Raw genomic sequence first — 18,187 nt, 5'->3', positions numbered from 1 at the left:
ATATCGACGTTTCAGCCGGATTAGAGCGGTTTTACGTGTACATCTTCCATCGTTAATATAAACGGAAAATCAAGAACATTATAGTTAATTCTAACGAAAACACATTGTTTTTTATCATTTGTATTGGAAACAACATTGTCATATGTCTTTTCTTGGATCTAAATAATACGAAACCTCGCTCTATGATTTGAAGTTAAAATCCTCAAATATGGTTATATAGTGACTTTTTTCACGTTTTTCATGTAGTTTGATATTACGTAAATATATTCATTTTTACCAATATTTCGATACTATTTCATGTAGTAGCACGATATGTGATTTGGCCTTCAAATCTCAGAATTTCGCATAATATTGCATTTTAAGCAAGTTTTCTTGCATTTTGTTTCGAACGAAAAATAATCGAATATAGCAATATTTTGACGTTTATCATCTCCTTTTCCTTCATGTGATTTAAACAAAATATCATCGAATTAGGCAATATTTTGCCGTTTTCCACGTTTTTGTGAATTTTCAGTCCATGGGTTTTAATTCATATATATATACGATAAAAAATGATGCAAACACATAATTGATTAGATAATAACCTTAAATACTTCATTTTCAATCATCTATTTGTTTCTCGTTAAAATACTGAGTAAGATATTGAAAAGGGGAGAAGTTCGGTTTTTATTGCATATATCGACGTTTCAGCCGGATTAGAGCGGTTTTACGTGTACATCTTCCATCGTTAATATAAACGGAAAATCAAGAACATTATAGTTAATTCTAATGAAAACACATTGTTTTTTATCATTTGTATTGGAAACAACATTGTCATATGTCTTTTCTTGGATCTAAATAATACGAAACCTCGCTCTATGATTTGAAGTTAAAATCCTCAAATATGGTTATATAGTGACTTTTTTCACGTTTTTCATGTAGTTTGATATTACGTAAATATATTCATTTTTACCAATATTTCGATACTATTTCATGTAGTATCACGATATGTGATTTGGCCTTCAAATCTCAGAATTTCGCATAATATTGCATTTTAAGCAAGTTTTCTTGCATTTTGCTTAGTACGAAAAATCATCGAATTTAGCAATATTTTAACGTTTATCATCTCCTTTTCTTTCATGTGATTTAAACAAAATATCATCGAATTAGGCAATATTTTGCCGTTTTCCACGTTTTTGTGAATTTTCCGTCCATGGGTATTAATTCATATATATATACGATAAAAATAATGCAAACACATAATTGATTAGATAATAACCTTAAATACTTCATTTTCAATCATGTATTTGTTTCTCGTTAAAATACTGAGTAAGATATTGAAAAGGGGAGAAGTTCGGTTTTTATTGCATATATCGACGTTTCAGCCGGATTAGAGCGGTTTTACGTGTACATCTTCCATCGTTAATATAAACGGTAAATCAAGAACATTATAGTTAATTCTAATGAAAACACATTGTTTTTTATCATTTGTATTGGAAACAACATTGTCATATGTCTTTTCTTGGAACTAAATAATACGAAACCTCGCTCTATGATTTGAAGTTAAAATCCTCAAATATGGTTATATAGTGACTTTTTTCACGTTTTTCATGTAGTTTGATATTACGTAAATATATTCATTTTTACCAATATTTCGATACTATTTCATTTAGTATCACGATTTGGCCTTCAAATCTCAGAATTTCGCATAATATTGCATTTTAAGCAAGTTTTCTTGCATTTTGCTTAGTACGAAAAATCATCGAATTTAGCAATATTTTAACGTTTATCATCTCCTTTTCCTTCATGTGATTTAAACAAAATATCATCGAATTAGGCAATATTTTGCCGTTTTCCACGTTTTTGTGAATTTTCCGTCCATGGGTATTAATTCATATATATATACGATAAAAATGATGCAAACACATAATTGATTAGATAATAACCTTAAATACTTCATTTTCAATCATCTATTTGTTTCTCGTTAAAATACTGAGTAAGATATTGAAAAGGGGAGAAGTTCGGTTTTTATTGCATATATCGACGTTTCAGCCGGATTAGAGCGGTTTTACGTGTACATCTTCCATCGTTAATATAAACGGAAAATCAAGAACATTATAGTTAATTCTAATGAAAACACATTGTTTTTTATCATTTGTATTGGAAACAACATTGTCATATGTCTTTTCTTGGATCTAAATAATACGAAACCTCGCTCTATGATTTGAAGTTAAAATCCTCAAATATGGTTATATAGTGACTTTTTTCACGTTTTTCATGTAGTTTGATATTACGTAAATATATTCATTTTTACCAATATTTCGATACTATTTCATGTAGTATCACGATATGTGATTTGGCCTTCAAATCTCAGAATTTCGCATAATATTGCATTTTAAGCAAGTTTTCTTGCATTTTGCTTAGTACGAAAAATCATCGAATTTAGCAATATTTTAACGTTTATCATCTCCTTTTCCTTCATGTGATTTAAACAAAATATCATCGAATTAGGCAATATTTTGCCGTTTTCCACGTTTTTGTGAATTTTGCGTTCATGGGTATTAATTCATATATATATACGATAAAAATGATGCAAACACATAATTGATTAGATAATAACCTTAAATACTTCATTTTCAATCATCTATTTGTTTCTCGTTAAAATACTGAGTAAGATATTGAAAAGGGGAGAAGTTCGGTTTTTATTGCATATATCGACGTTTCAGCCGGATTAGAGCGGTTTTACGTGTACATCTTCCCTCGTTAATATAAACGGAAAATCAAGAATATTATAGTTAATTCTAATGAAAACACATTGTTTTTTATCATTTGTATTGGAAACAACATTGTCATATATCTTTTCTTGGAACTAAATAATACGAAACCTCGCTCTATGATTTGAAGTTAAAATCCTCAAATATGGTTATATAGTGACTTTTTTCACGTTTTTCATGTAGTTTGATATTACGTAAATATATTCATTTTTACCAATATTTCGATACTATTTCATGTAGTATCACGATTTGGCCTTCAAATCTCAGAATTTCGCATAATATTGCATTTTAATCAAGTTTTCTTGCATTTTGCTTAGTACGAAAAATCATCGAATTTAGCAATATTTTAACGTTTATCATCTCCATTTCCTTCATGTGATTTAAACAAAATATCATCGAATTAGGTAATATTTTGCCGTTTTCCACGTTTTTTTTAATTTTCCGTCCATGGGTATTAATTCATATATATATACGATAAAAATGATGCAAACACATAATTGATTAGATAATAACCTTAAATACTTCATTTTCAATCATCTATTTGTTTCTCGTTAAAATACTGAGTAAGATATTGAAAAGGGGAGAAGTTCGGTTTTTATTGCATATACCGACGTTTCAGCCGGATTAGAGCGGTTTTACGTGTACATCTTCCATCGTTAATATAAACGGAAAATCAAGAACGTTATAGTTAATTCTAATGAAAACACATTGTTTTTTATCATTTGTATTGGAAACAACATTGTCATATGTCTTTTCTTGGATCTAAATAATACGAAACCTCGCTCTATGATTTGAAGTTAAAATCCTCAAATATGGTTATATAGTGACTTTTTTCACGTTTTTCATGTAGTTTGATATTACGTAAATATATTCATTTTTACCAATATTTCGATACTATTTCATGTAGTATCACGATTTGGCCTTCAAATCTCAGAATTTCGCATAATATTGCATTTTAAGCAAGTTTTCTTGCATTTTGTTTCGTACGAAATCATCGAATATAGCAATATTTTGACGTTTATCATCTCCTTTTCCTTCATGTGATTTAAACAAAATATCATCGAATTAGGCAATATTTTGCCGTTTTCCACGTTTTTGTGAATTTTCAGTCCATGGGTTTTAATTCATATATATACGATAAAAATGATGCAAACACATAATTGATTAGATAATAACCTTAAATACTTCATTTTCAATCATCTATTTGTTTCTCGTTAAAATACTGAGTAAGATATTGAAAAGGGGAGAAGTTCGGTTTTTATTGCATATATCGACGTTTCAGCCGGATTAGAGCGGTTTTACGTGTACATCTTCCCTCGTTAATATAAACGGAAAATCAAGAACATTATAGTTAATTCTAATGAAAACACATTGTTTTTTATCATTTGTATTGGAAACAACATTGTCATATGTCTTTTCTTGGAACTAAATAATACGAAACCTCGCTCTATGATTTGAAGTTAAAATCCTCAAATATGGTTATATAGTGACTTTTTTCACGTTTTTCATGTATTTGATATTACGTAAATATATTCATTTTTACCAATATTTCGATACTATTTCATGTAGTATCACGATTTGGCCTTCAAATCTCAGAATTTCGCATAATATTGCATTTTAAGCAAGTTTTCTTGCATTTTGCTTAGTACGAAAAATCATCGAATTTAGCAATATTTTAACGTTTATCATCTCCTTTTCCTTCATGTGATTTAAACAAAATATCATCGAATTAGGCAATATTTTGCCGTTTTCCACGTTTTTGTGAATTTTCCGTCCATGGGTATTAAATCATATATATATACGATAAAAATGATGCAAACACATAATTGATTAGATAATAACCTTAAATACTTCATTTTCAATCATCTATTTGTTTCTCGTTAAAATACCGAGTAAGATATTGAAAAGGGGAGAAGTTCGGTTTTTATTGCATATATCGACGTTTCAGCCGGATTAGAGCGGTTTTACGTGTACATCTTCCATCGTTAATATAAACGGAAAATCAAGAACATTATAGTTAATTCTAACGAAAACACATTGTTTTTTATCATTTGTATTGGAAACAACATTGTCATATGTCTTTTCTTTTATCTAAATAATACGAAACCTCGCTCTATGATTTGAAGTTAAAATCCTCAAAAATGGTTATATAGTGACTTTTTTCACGTTTTTCATGTAGTTTGATATTACGTAAATATATTCATTTTTACCAATATTTCGATACTATTTCATGTAGTAGCACGATATGTGATTTGGCCTTCAAATCTCAGAATTTCGCATAATATTGCATTTTAAGCAAGTTTTCTTGCATTTTGTTTCGAACGAAAAATAATCGAATATAGCAATATTTTGACGTTTATCATCTCCTTTTCCTTCATGTGATTTAAACAAAATATCATCGAATTAGGCAATATTTTGCCGTTTTCCACGTTTTTGTGAATTTTCAGTCCATGGGTTTTAATTCATATATATATACGATAAAAAATGATGCAAACACATAATTGATTAGATAATAACCTTAAATACTTCATTTTCAATCATCTATTTGTTTCTCGTTAAAATACTGAGTAAGATATTGAAAAGGGGAGAAGTTCGGTTTTTATTGCATATATCGACGTTTCAGCCGGATTAGAGCGGTTTTACGTGTACATCTTCCATCGTTAATATAAACGGAAAATCAAGAACATTATAGTTAATTCTAATGAAAACACATTGTTTTTTATCATTTGTATTGGAAACAACATTGTCATATGTCTTTTCTTGGATCTAAATAATACGAAACCTCGCTCTATGATTTGAAGTTAAAATCCTCAAATATGGTTATATAGTGACTTTTTTCACGTTTTTCATGTAGTTTGATATTACGTAAATATATTCATTTTTACCAATATTTCGATACTATTTCATGTAGTATCACGATATGTGATTTGGCCTTCAAATCTCAGAATTTCGCATAATATTGCATTTTAAGCAAGTTTTCTTGCATTTTGCTTAGTACGAAAAATCATCGAATTTAGCAATATTTTAACGTTTATCATCTCCTTTTCCTTCATGTGATTTAAACAAAATATCATCGAATTAGGCAATATTTTGCCGTTTTCCACGTTTTTGTGAATTTTCCGTCCATGGGTATTAATTCATATATATACGATAAAAATAATGCAAACACATAATTGATTAGATAATAACCTTAAATACTTCATTTTCAATCATGTATTTGTTTCTCGTTAAAATACTGAGTAAGATATTGAAAAGGGGAGAAGTTCGGTTTTTATTGCATATATCGACGTTTCAGCCGGATTAGAGCGGTTTTACGTGTACATCTTCCATCGTTAATATAAACGGTAAATCAAGAACATTATAGTTAATTCTAATGAAAACACATTGTTTTTTATCATTTGTATTGGAAACAACATTGTCATATGTCTTTTCTTGGAACTAAATAATACGAAACCTCGCTCTATGATTTGAAGTTAAAATCCTCAAATATGGTTATATAGTGACTTTTTTCACGTTTTTCATGTAGTTTGATATTACGTAAATATATTCATTTTTACCAATATTTCGATACTATTTCATTTAGTATCACGATTTGGCCTTCAAATCTCAGAATTTCGCATAATATTGCATTTTAAGCAAGTTTTCTTGCATTTTGCTTAGTACGAAAAATCATCGAATTTAGCAATATTTTAACGTTTATCATCTCCTTTTCCTTCATGTGATTTAAACAAAATATCATCGAATTAGGCAATATTTTGCCGTTTTCCACGTTTTTGTGAATTTTCCGTCCATGGGTATTAATTCATATATATATACGATAAAAATGATGCAAACACATAATTGATTAGATAATAACCTTAAATACTTCATTTTCAATCATCTATTTGTTTCTCGTTAAAATACTGAGTAAGATATTGAAAAGGGGAGAAGTTCGGTTTTTATTGCATATATCGACGTTTCAGCCGGATTAGAGCGGTTTTACGTGTACATCTTCCATCGTTAATATAAACGGAAAATCAAGAACATTATAGTTAATTCTAATGAAAACACATTGTTTTTTATCATTTGTATTGGAAACAACATTGTCATATGTCTTTTCTTGGATCTAAATAATACGAAACCTCGCTCTATGATTTGAAGTTAAAATCCTCAAATATGGTTATATAGTGACTTTTTTCACGTTTTTCATGTAGTTTGATATTACGTAAATATATTCATTTTTACCAATATTTCGATACTATTTCATGTAGTATCACGATATGTGATTTGGCCTTCAAATCTCAGAATTTCGCATAATATTGCATTTTAAGCAAGTTTTCTTGCATTTTGCTTAGTACGAAAAATCATCGAATTTAGCAATATTTTAACGTTTATCATCTCCTTTTCCTTCATGTGATTTAAACAAAATATCATCGAATTAGGCAATATTTTGCCGTTTTCCACGTTTTTGTGAATTTTGCGTTCATGGGTATTAATTCATATATATATACGATAAAAATGATGCAAACACATAATTGATTAGATAATAACCTTAAATACTTCATTTTCAATCATCTATTTGTTTCTCGTTAAAATACTGAGTAAGATATTGAAAAGGGGAGAAGTTCGGTTTTTATTGCATATATCGACGTTTCAGCCGGATTAGAGCGGTTTTACGTGTACATCTTCCCTCGTTAATATAAACGGAAAATCAAGAATATTATAGTTAATTCTAATGAAAACACATTGTTTTTTATCATTTGTATTGGAAACAACATTGTCATATATCTTTTCTTGGAACTAAATAATACGAAACCTCGCTCTATGATTTGAAGTTAAAATCCTCAAATATGGTTATATAGTGACTTTTTTCACGTTTTTCATGTAGTTTGATATTACGTAAATATATTCATTTTTACAAATATTTCGATACTATTTCATGTAGTATCACGATTTGGCCTTCAAATCTCAGAATTTCGCATAATATTGCATTTTAATCAAGTTTTCTTTCATTTTGCTTAGTACGAAAAATCATCGAATTTAGCAATATTTTAACGTTTATCATCTCCATTTCCTTCATGTGATTTAAACAAAATATCATCGAATTAGGTAATATTTTGCCGTTTTCCACGTTTTTTTTAATTTTCCGTCCATGGGTATTAATTCATATATATATACGATAAAAATGATGCAAACACATAATTGATTAGATAATAACCTTAAATACTTCATTTTCAATCATCTATTTGTTTCTCGCTAAAATACTGAGTAAGATATTGAAAAGGGGAGAAGTTCGGTTTTTATTGCATATACCGACGTTTCAGCCGGATTAGAGCGGTTTTACGTGTACATCTTCCATCGTTAATATAAACGGAAAATCAAGAACGTTATAGTTAATTCTAATGAAAACACATTGTTTTTTATCATTTGTATTGGAAACAACATTGTCATATGTCTTTTCTTGGATCTAAATAATACGAAACCTCGCTCTATGATTTGAAGTTAAAATCCTCAAATATGGTTATATAGTGACTTTTTTCACGTTTTTCATGTAGTTTGATATTACGTAAATATATTCATTTTTACCAATATTTCGATACTATTTCATGTAGTATCACGATTTGGCCTTCAAATCTCAGAATTTCGCATAATATTGCATTTTAAGCAAGTTTTCTTGCATTTTGTTTCGTACGAAAAATCATCGAATATAGCAATATTTTGACGTTTATAATCTCCTTTTCCTTCATGTGATTTAAACAAAATATCATCGAATTAGGCAATATTTTGCCGTTTTCCACGTTTTTGTGAATTTTCCGTCCATGGGTATTAATTCATATATATATACGATAAAAATGATGCAAACACATAATTGATTAGATAATAACCTTAAATACTTCATTTTCAATCATCTATTTGTTTCTCGTTAAAATACTGAGTAAGATATTGAAAAGGGGAGAAGTTCGGTTTTTATTGCATATATCGACGTTTCAGCCGGATTAGAGCGGTTTTACGTGTACATCTTCCATCGTTAATATAAACGGAAAATCAAGAACATTATAGTTAATTCTAATGAAAACACATTGTTTTTTTATCATTTGTATTGGAAACAACATTTTCATATGTCTTTTCTTGGATCTAAATAATACGAAACCTCGCTCTATGATTTGAAGTTAAAATCCTCAAATATGGTTATATAGTGACTTTTTTCACGTTTTTCATGTAGTTTGATATTACGTAAATATATTCATTTTTACCAATATTTCGATACTATTTCATGTAGTATCACGATATGTGATTTGGCCTTCAAATCTCAGAATTTCGCATAATATTGCATTTTAAGCAAGTTTTCTTGCATTTTGTTTCGTACGAAAAATCATCGAATATAGCAATATTTTGACGTTTATCATCTCCTTTTCCTTCATGTGATTTAAACAAAATATCATCGAATTAGGCAATATTTTGCCGTTTTCCACGTTTTTGTTAATTTTCAGTCCATGGGTTTTAATTCATATATATATACGATAAAAATGATGCAAACACATAATTGATTAGATAATAACCTTAAATACTTCATTTTCAATCATCTATTTGTTTCTCGTTAAAATACTGAGTAAGATATTGAAAAGGGGAGAAGTTCGGTTTTTATTGCATATATCGACGTTTCAGCCGGATTAGAGCGGTTTTACGTGTACATCTTCCCTCGTTAATATAAACGGAAAATCAAGAATATTATAGTTAATTCTAATGAAAACACATTGTTTTTTATCATTTGTATTGGAAACAACATTGTCATATATCTTTTCTTGGAACTAAATAATACGAAACCTCGCTCTATGATTTGAAGTTAAAATCCTCAAATATGGTTATATAGTGACTTTTTTCACGTTTTTCATGTAGTTTGATATTACGTAAATATATTCATTTTTACCAATATTTCGATACTATTTCATGTAGTATCACGATTTGGCCTTCAAATCTCAGAATTTCGCATAATATTGCATTTTAATCAAGTTTTCTTGCATTTTGCTTAGTACGAAAAATCATCGAATTTAGCAATATTTTAACGTTTATCATCTCCATTTCCTTCATGTGATTTAAACAAAATATCATCGAATTAGGTAATATTTTGCCGTTTTCCACGTTTTTTTTAATTTTCCGTCCATGGGTATTAATTCATATATATATACGATAAAAATGATGCAAACACATAATTGATTAGATAATAACCTTAAATACTTCATTTTCAATCATCTATTTGTTTCTCGTTAAAATACTGAGTAAGATATTGAAAAGGGGAGAAGTTCGGTTTTTATTGCATATACCGACGTTTCAGCCGGATTAGAGCGGTTTTACGTGTACATCTTCCATCGTTAATATAAACGGAAAATCAAGAACGTTATAGTTAATTCTAATGAAAACACATTGTTTTTTATCATTTGTATTGGAAACAACATTGTCATATGTCTTTTCTTGGATCTAAATAATACGAAACCTCGCTCTATGATTTGAAGTTAAAATCCTCAAATATGGTTATATAGTGACTTTTTTCACGTTTTTCATGTAGTTTGATATTACGTAAATATATTCATTTTTACCAATATTTCGATACTATTTCATGTAGTATCACGATTTGGCCTTCAAATCTCAGAATTTCGCATAATATTGCATTTTAAGCAAGTTTTCTTGCATTTTGTTTCGTACGAAAAATCATCGAATATAGCAATATTTTGACGTTTATAATCTCCTTTTCCTTCATGTGATTTAAACAAAATATCATCGAATTAGGCAATATTTTGCCGTTTTCCACGTTTTTGTGAATTTTCCGTCCATGGGTATTAATTCATATATATATACGATAAAAATGATGCAAACACATAATTGATTAGATAATAACCTTAAATACTTCATTTTCAATCATCTATTTGTTTCTCGTTAAAATACTGAGTAAGATATTGAAAAGGGGAGAAGTTCGGTTTTTATTGCATATATCGACGTTTCAGCCGGATTAGAGCGGTTTTACGTGTACATCTTCCATCGTTAATATAAACGGAAAATCAAGAACATTATAGTTAATTCTAATGAAAACACATTGTTTTTTTATCATTTGTATTGGAAACAACATTTTCATATGTCTTTTCTTGGATCTAAATAATACGAAACCTCGCTCTATGATTTGAAGTTAAAATCCTCAAATATGGTTATATAGTGACTTTTTTCACGTTTTTCATGTAGTTTGATATTACGTAAATATATTCATTTTTACCAATATTTCGATACTATTTCATGTAGTATCACGATATGTGATTTGGCCTTCAAATCTCAGAATTTCGCATAATATTGCATTTTAAGCAAGTTTTCTTGCATTTTGTTTCGTACGAAAAATCATCGAATATAGCAATATTTTGACGTTTATCATCTCCTTTTCCTTCATGTGATTTAAACAAAATATCATCGAATTAGGCAATATTTTGCCGTTTTCCACGTTTTTGTTAATTTTCAGTCCATGGGTTTTAATTCATATATATATACGATAAAAATGATGCAAACACATAATTGATTAGATAATAACCTTAAATACTTCATTTTCAATCATCTATTTGTTTCTCGTTAAAATACTGAGTAAGATATTGAAAAGGGGAGAAGTTCGGTTTTTATTGCATATATCGACGTTTCAGCCGGATTAGAGCGGTTTTACGTGTACATCTTCCCTCGTTAATATAAACGGAAAATCAAGAATATTATAGTTAATTCTAATGAAAACACATTGTTTTTTATCATTTGTATTGGAAACAACATTGTCATATATCTTTTCTTGGAACTAAATAATACGAAACCTCGCTCTATGATTTGAAGTTAAAATCCTCAAATATGGTTATATAGTGACTTTTTTCACGTTTTTCATGTAGTTTGATATTACGTAAATATATTCATTTTTACCAATATTTCGATACTATTTCATGTAGTATCACGATTTGGCCTTCAAATCTCAGAATTTCGCATAATATTGCATTTTAATCAAGTTTTCTTGCATTTTGCTTAGTACGAAAAATCATCGAATTTAGCAATATTTTAACGTTTATCATCTCCTTTTCCTTCATGTGATTTAAACAAAATATCATCGAATTAGGTAATATTTTGCCGTTTTCCACGTTTTTTTTAATTTTCCGTCCATGGGTATTAATTCATATATATATACGATAAAAATGATGCAAACACATAATTGATTAGATAATAACCTTAAATACTTCATTTTCAATCATCTATTTGTTTCTCGTTAAAATACTGAGTAAGATATTGAAAAGGGGAGAAGTTCGGTTTTTATTGCATATATCGACGTTTCAGCCGGATTAGAGCGGTTTTACGTGTACATCTTCCATCGTTAATATAAACGGAAAATCAAGAACGTTATAGTTAATTCTAATGAAAACACATTGTTTTTTATCATTTGTATTGGAAACAACATTGTCATATGTCTTTTCTTGGATCTAAATAATACGAAACCTCGCTCTATGATTTGAAGTTAAAATCCTCAAATATGGTTATATAGTGACTTTTTTCACGTTTTTCATGTAGTTTGATATTACGTAAATATATTCATTTTTACCAATATTTCGATACTATTTCATGTAGTATCACGATTTGGCCTTCAAATCTCAGAATTTCGCATAATATTGCATTTTAAGCAAGTTTTCTTGCATTTTGTTTCGTACGAAAAATCATCGAATATAGCAATATTTTGACGTTTATAATCTCCTTTTCCTTCATGTGATTTAAACAAAATATCATCGAATTAGGCAATATTTTGCCGTTTTCCACGTTTTTGTGAATTTTCCGGCCATGGGTATTAATTCATATATATATACGATAAAAATGATGCAAACACATAATTGATTAGATAATAACCTTAAATACTTCATTTTCAATCATCTATTTGTTTCTCGTTAAAATACTGAGTAAGATATTGAAAAGGGGAGAAGTTCGGTTTTTATTGCATATATCGACGTTTCAGCCGGATTAGAGCGGTTTTACGTGTACATCTTCCATCGTTAATATAAACGGAAAATCAAGAACATTATAGTTAATTCTAATGAAAACACATTGTTTTTTTATCATTTGTATTGGAAACAACATTTTCATATGTCTTTTCTTGGATCTAAATAATACGAAACCTCGCTCTATGATTTGAAGTTAAAATCCTCAAATATGGTTATATAGTGACTTTTTTCACGTTTTTCATGTAGTTTGATATTACGTAAATATATTCATTTTTACCAATATTTCGATACTATTTCATGTAGTATCACGATATGTGATTTGGCCTTCAAATCTCAGAATTTCGCATAATATTGCATTTTAAGCAAGTTTTCTTGCATTTTGTTTCGTACGAAAAATCATCGAATATAGCAATATTTTGACGTTTATCATCTCCTTTTCCTTCATGTGATTTAAACAAAATATCATCGAATTAGGCAATATTTTGCCGTTTTCCACGTTTTTGTTAATTTTCAGTCCATGGGTTTTAATTCATATATATATACGATAAAAATGATGCAAACACATAATTGATTAGATAATAACCTTAAATACTTCATTTTCAATCATCTATTTGTTTCTCGTTAAAATACTGAGTAAGATATTGAAAAGGGGAGAAGTTCGGTTTTTATTGCATATATCGACGTTTCAGCCGGATTAGAGCGGTTTTACGTGTACATCTTCCATCGTTAATATAAACGGAAAATCAAGAACATTATAGTTAATTCTAATGAAAACACATTGTTTTTTTATCATTTGTATTGGAAACAACATTGTCATATGTCTTTTCTTGGATCTAAATAATACGAAACCTCGCTCTATGATTTGAAGTTAAAATCCTCAAATATGGTTATATAGTGACTTTTTTCACGTTTTTCACGTAGTTTGATATTACGTAAATATATTCATTTTTACCAATATTTCGATACTATTTCATGTAGTATCACGATATGTGATTTGGCCTTCAAATCTCAGAATTTCGCATAATATTGCATTTTAAGCAAGTTTTCTTGCATTTTGTTTCGTACGAAAAATCATCGAATATAGCAATATTTTGACGTTTATCATCTCCTTTTCCTTCATGTGATTTAAACAAAATATCATCGAATTAGGCAATATTTTGCCGTTTTCCACGTTTTTGTGCATTTTCAGTCCATGGGTTTTAATTCATATATATATACGATAAAAATGATGCAAACACATAATTGATTAGATAATAACCTTAAATACTTCATTTTCAATCATCTATTTGTTTCTCGTTAAAATACTGAGTAAGATATTGAAAAGGGGAGAAGTTCGGTTTTTATTGCATATATCGACGTTTCAGCCGGATTAGAGCGGTTTTACGTGTACATCTTCCATCGTTAATATAAACGGAAAATCAAGAACATTATAGTTAATTCTAATGAAAACACATTGTTTTTTATCATTTGTATTGGAAACAACATTGTCAAATGTCTTTTCTTGGATCTAAATAATACGAAACCTCGCTCTATGATTTGAAGTTAAAATCCTCAAATATGGTTATATAGTGACTTTTTTCACGTTTTTCATGTAGTTTGATATTACGTAAATATATTCATTTTTACCAATATTTCGATACTATTTCATGTAGTATCACGATATGTGATTTGGCCTTCAAATCTCAGAATTTCGCATAATATTGCATTTTAAGCAAGTTTTCTTGCATTTTGCTTAGTACGAAAAATCATCGAATTTAGCAATATTTTAACGTTTATCATCTCCTTTTCCTTCATGTGATTTAAACAAAATATCATCGAATTAGGCAATATTTTGCCGTTTTCCACGTTTTTGTGAATTTTCCGTCCATGGGTATTAATTCATATATATATACGATAAAAATGATGCAAACACATAATTGATTAGATAATAACCTTAAATACTTCATTTTCAATCATCTATTTGTTTCTCGTTAAAATACTGAGTAAGATATTGAAAAGGGGAGAAGTTCGGTTTTTATTGCATATATCGACGTTTCAGCCGGATTAGAGCGGTTTTACGTGTACATCTTCCATCGTTAATATAAACGGAAAATCAAGAACATTATAGTTAATTCTAATGAAAACACATTGTTTTTTATCATTTGTATTGGAAACAACATTGTCATATGTCTTTTCTTGGATCTAAATAATACGAAACCTCGCTCTATGATTTGAAGTTAAAATCCTCAAATATGGTTATATAGTGACTTTTTTCACGTTTTTCATGTAGTTTGATATTACGTAAATATATTCATTTTTACCAATATTTCGATACTATTTCATGTAGTATCACGATATGTGATTTGGCCTTCAAATCTCAGAATTTCGCATAATATTGCATTTTAAGCAAGTTTTCTTGCATTTTGTTTCGTACGAAAAATCATCGAATATAGCAATATTTTAACGTTTATCATCTCCTTTTCCTTCATGTGATTTAAACAAAATATCATCGAATTAGGCAATATTTTGCCGTTTTCCACGTTTTTGTGAATTTTCAGTCCATGGGTTTTAATTCATATATATATACGATAAAAATGATGCAAACACATAATTGATTAGATAATAACCTTAAATACTTCATTTTCAATCATCTATTTGTTTCTCGTTAAAATACTGAGTAAGATATTGAAAAGGGGAGAAGTTCGGTTTTTATTGCATATATCGACGTTTCAGCCGGATTAGAGCGGTTTTACGTGTACATCTTCCATCGTTAATATAAACGGAAAATCAAGAACATTATAGTTAATTCTAATGAAAACACATTGTTTTTTATCATTTGTATTGGAAACAACATTGTCATATGTCTTTTCTTGGATCTAAATAATACGAAACCTCGCTCTATGATTTGAAGTTAAAATCCTCAAATATGGTTATATAGTGACTTTTTTCACGTTTTTCATGTAGTTTGATATTACGTAAATATATTCATTTTTACCAATATTTCGATACTATTTCATGTAGTATCACGATATGTGATTTGGCCTTCAAATCTCAGAATTTCGCATAATATTGCATTTTAAGCAAGTTTTCTTGCATTTTGCTTAGTACGAAAAATCATCGAATTTAGCAATATTTTAACGTTTATCATCTCCTTTTCCTTCATGTGATTTAAACAAAATATCATCGAATTAGGCAATATTTTGCCGTTTTCCACGTTTTTGTGAATTTTCCGTCCATGGGTATTAATTCATATATATATACGATAAAAATGATGCAAACACATAATTGATTAGATAATAACCTTAAATACTTCATTTTCAATCATCTATTTGTTTCTCGTTAAAATACTGAGTAAGATATTGAAAAGGGGAGAAGTTCGGTTTTTATTGCATATATCGACGTTTCAGCCGGATTAGAGCGGTTTTACGTGTACATCTTCCATCGTTAATATAAACGGAAAATCAAGAACATTATAGTTAATTCTAATGAAAACACATTGTTTTTTATCATTTGTATTGGAAACAACATTGTCATATGTCTTTTCTTGGATCTAAATAATACGAAACCTCGCTCTATGATTTGAAGTTAAAATCCTCAAATATGGTTATATAGTGACTTTTTTCACGTTTTTCATGTAGTTTGATATTACGTAAATATATTCATTTTTACCAATATTTCGATACTATTTCATGTAGTATCACGATATGTGATTTGGCCTTCAAATCTCAGAATTTCGCATAATATTGCATTTTAAGCAAGTTTTCTTGCATTTTGTTTCGTACGAAAAATCATCGAATATAGCAATATTTTAACGTTTATCATCTCCTTTTCCTTCATGTGATTTAAACAAAATATCATCGAATTAGGCAATATTTTGCCGTTTTCCACGTTTTTGTGAATTTTCAGTCCATGGGTATTAATTCATATATATATACGATAAAAATGATGCAAACACATAATTGATTAGATAATAACCTTAAATACTTCATTTTCAATCATCTATTTGTTTCTCGTTAAAATACTGAGTAAGATATTGAAAAGGGGAGAAGTTCGGTTTTTATTGCATATATCGACGTTTCAGCCGGATTAGAGCGGTTTTACGTGTACATCTTCCATCGTTAATATAAACGGAAAATCAAGAACATTATAGTTAATTCTAATGAAAACACATTGTTTTTTATCATTTGTATTGGAAACAACATTGTCATATGTCTTTTCTTGGATCTAAATAATACGAAACCTCGCTCTATGATTTGAAGTTAAAATCCTCAAATATGGTTATATAGTGACTTTTTTCACGTTTTTCATGTAGTTTGATATTACGTAAATATATTCATTTTTACCAATATTTCGATACTATTTCATGTAGTATCACGATATGTGATTTGGCCTTCAAATCTCAGAATTTCGCATAATATTGCATTTTAAGCAAGTTTTCTTGCATTTTGCTTAGTACGAAAAATCATCGAATTTAGCAATATTTTAACGTTTATCATCTCCTTTTCCTTCATGTGATTTAAACAAAATATCATCGAATTAGGCAATATTTTGCCGTTTTCCACGTTTTTGTGAATTTTCCGTCCATGGGTATTAATTCATATATATATACGATAAAAATGATGCAAACACATAATTGATTAGATAATAACCTTAAATACTTCATTTTCAATCATCTATTTGTTTCTCGTTAAAATACTGAGTAAGATATTGAAAAGGGGAGAAGTTCGGTTTTTATTGCATATATCGACGTTTCAGCCGGATTAGAGCGGTTTTACGTGTACATCTTCCATCGTTAATATAAACGGAAAATCAAGAACATTATAGTTAATTCTAATGAAAACACATTGTTTTTTATCATTTGTATTGGAAACAACATTGTCATATGTCTTTTCTTGGAACTAAATAATACGAAACCTCGCTCTATGATTTGAAGTTAAAATCCTCAAATATGGTTATATAGTGACTTTTTTCACGTTTTTCATGTAGTTTGATATTACGTAAATATATTCATTTTTACCAATATTTCGATACTATTTCATGTAGTATCACGATTTGGCCTTCAAATCTCAGAATTTCGCATAATATTGCATTTTAAGCAAGTTTTCTTGCATTTTGCTTAGTACGAAAAATCATCGAATTTAGCAATATTTTAACGTTTATCATCTCCTTTTCCTTCATGTGATTTAAACAAAATATCATCGAATTAGGCAATATTTTGCCGTTTTCCACGTTTTTGTGAATTTTCCGTCCATGGGTATTAATTCATATATATATACGATAAAAATGATGCAAACACATAATTGATTAGATAATAACCTTAAATACTTCATTTTCAATCATCTATTTGTTTCTCGTTAAAATACTGAGTAAGATATTGAAAAGGGGAGAAGTTCGGTTTTTATTGCATATATCGACGTTTCAGCCGGATTAGAGCGGTTTTACGTGTACATCTTCCATCGTTAATATAAACGGAAAATCAGA

The sequence above is a fragment of the Procambarus clarkii genome, chromosome 24 (assembly GCF_040958095.1).
Source record: "Procambarus clarkii isolate CNS0578487 chromosome 24, FALCON_Pclarkii_2.0, whole genome shotgun sequence".
Taxonomy (NCBI): domain Eukaryota; kingdom Metazoa; phylum Arthropoda; class Malacostraca; order Decapoda; family Cambaridae; genus Procambarus; species Procambarus clarkii.
This window is presented reverse-complemented; position numbering follows the sequence as displayed.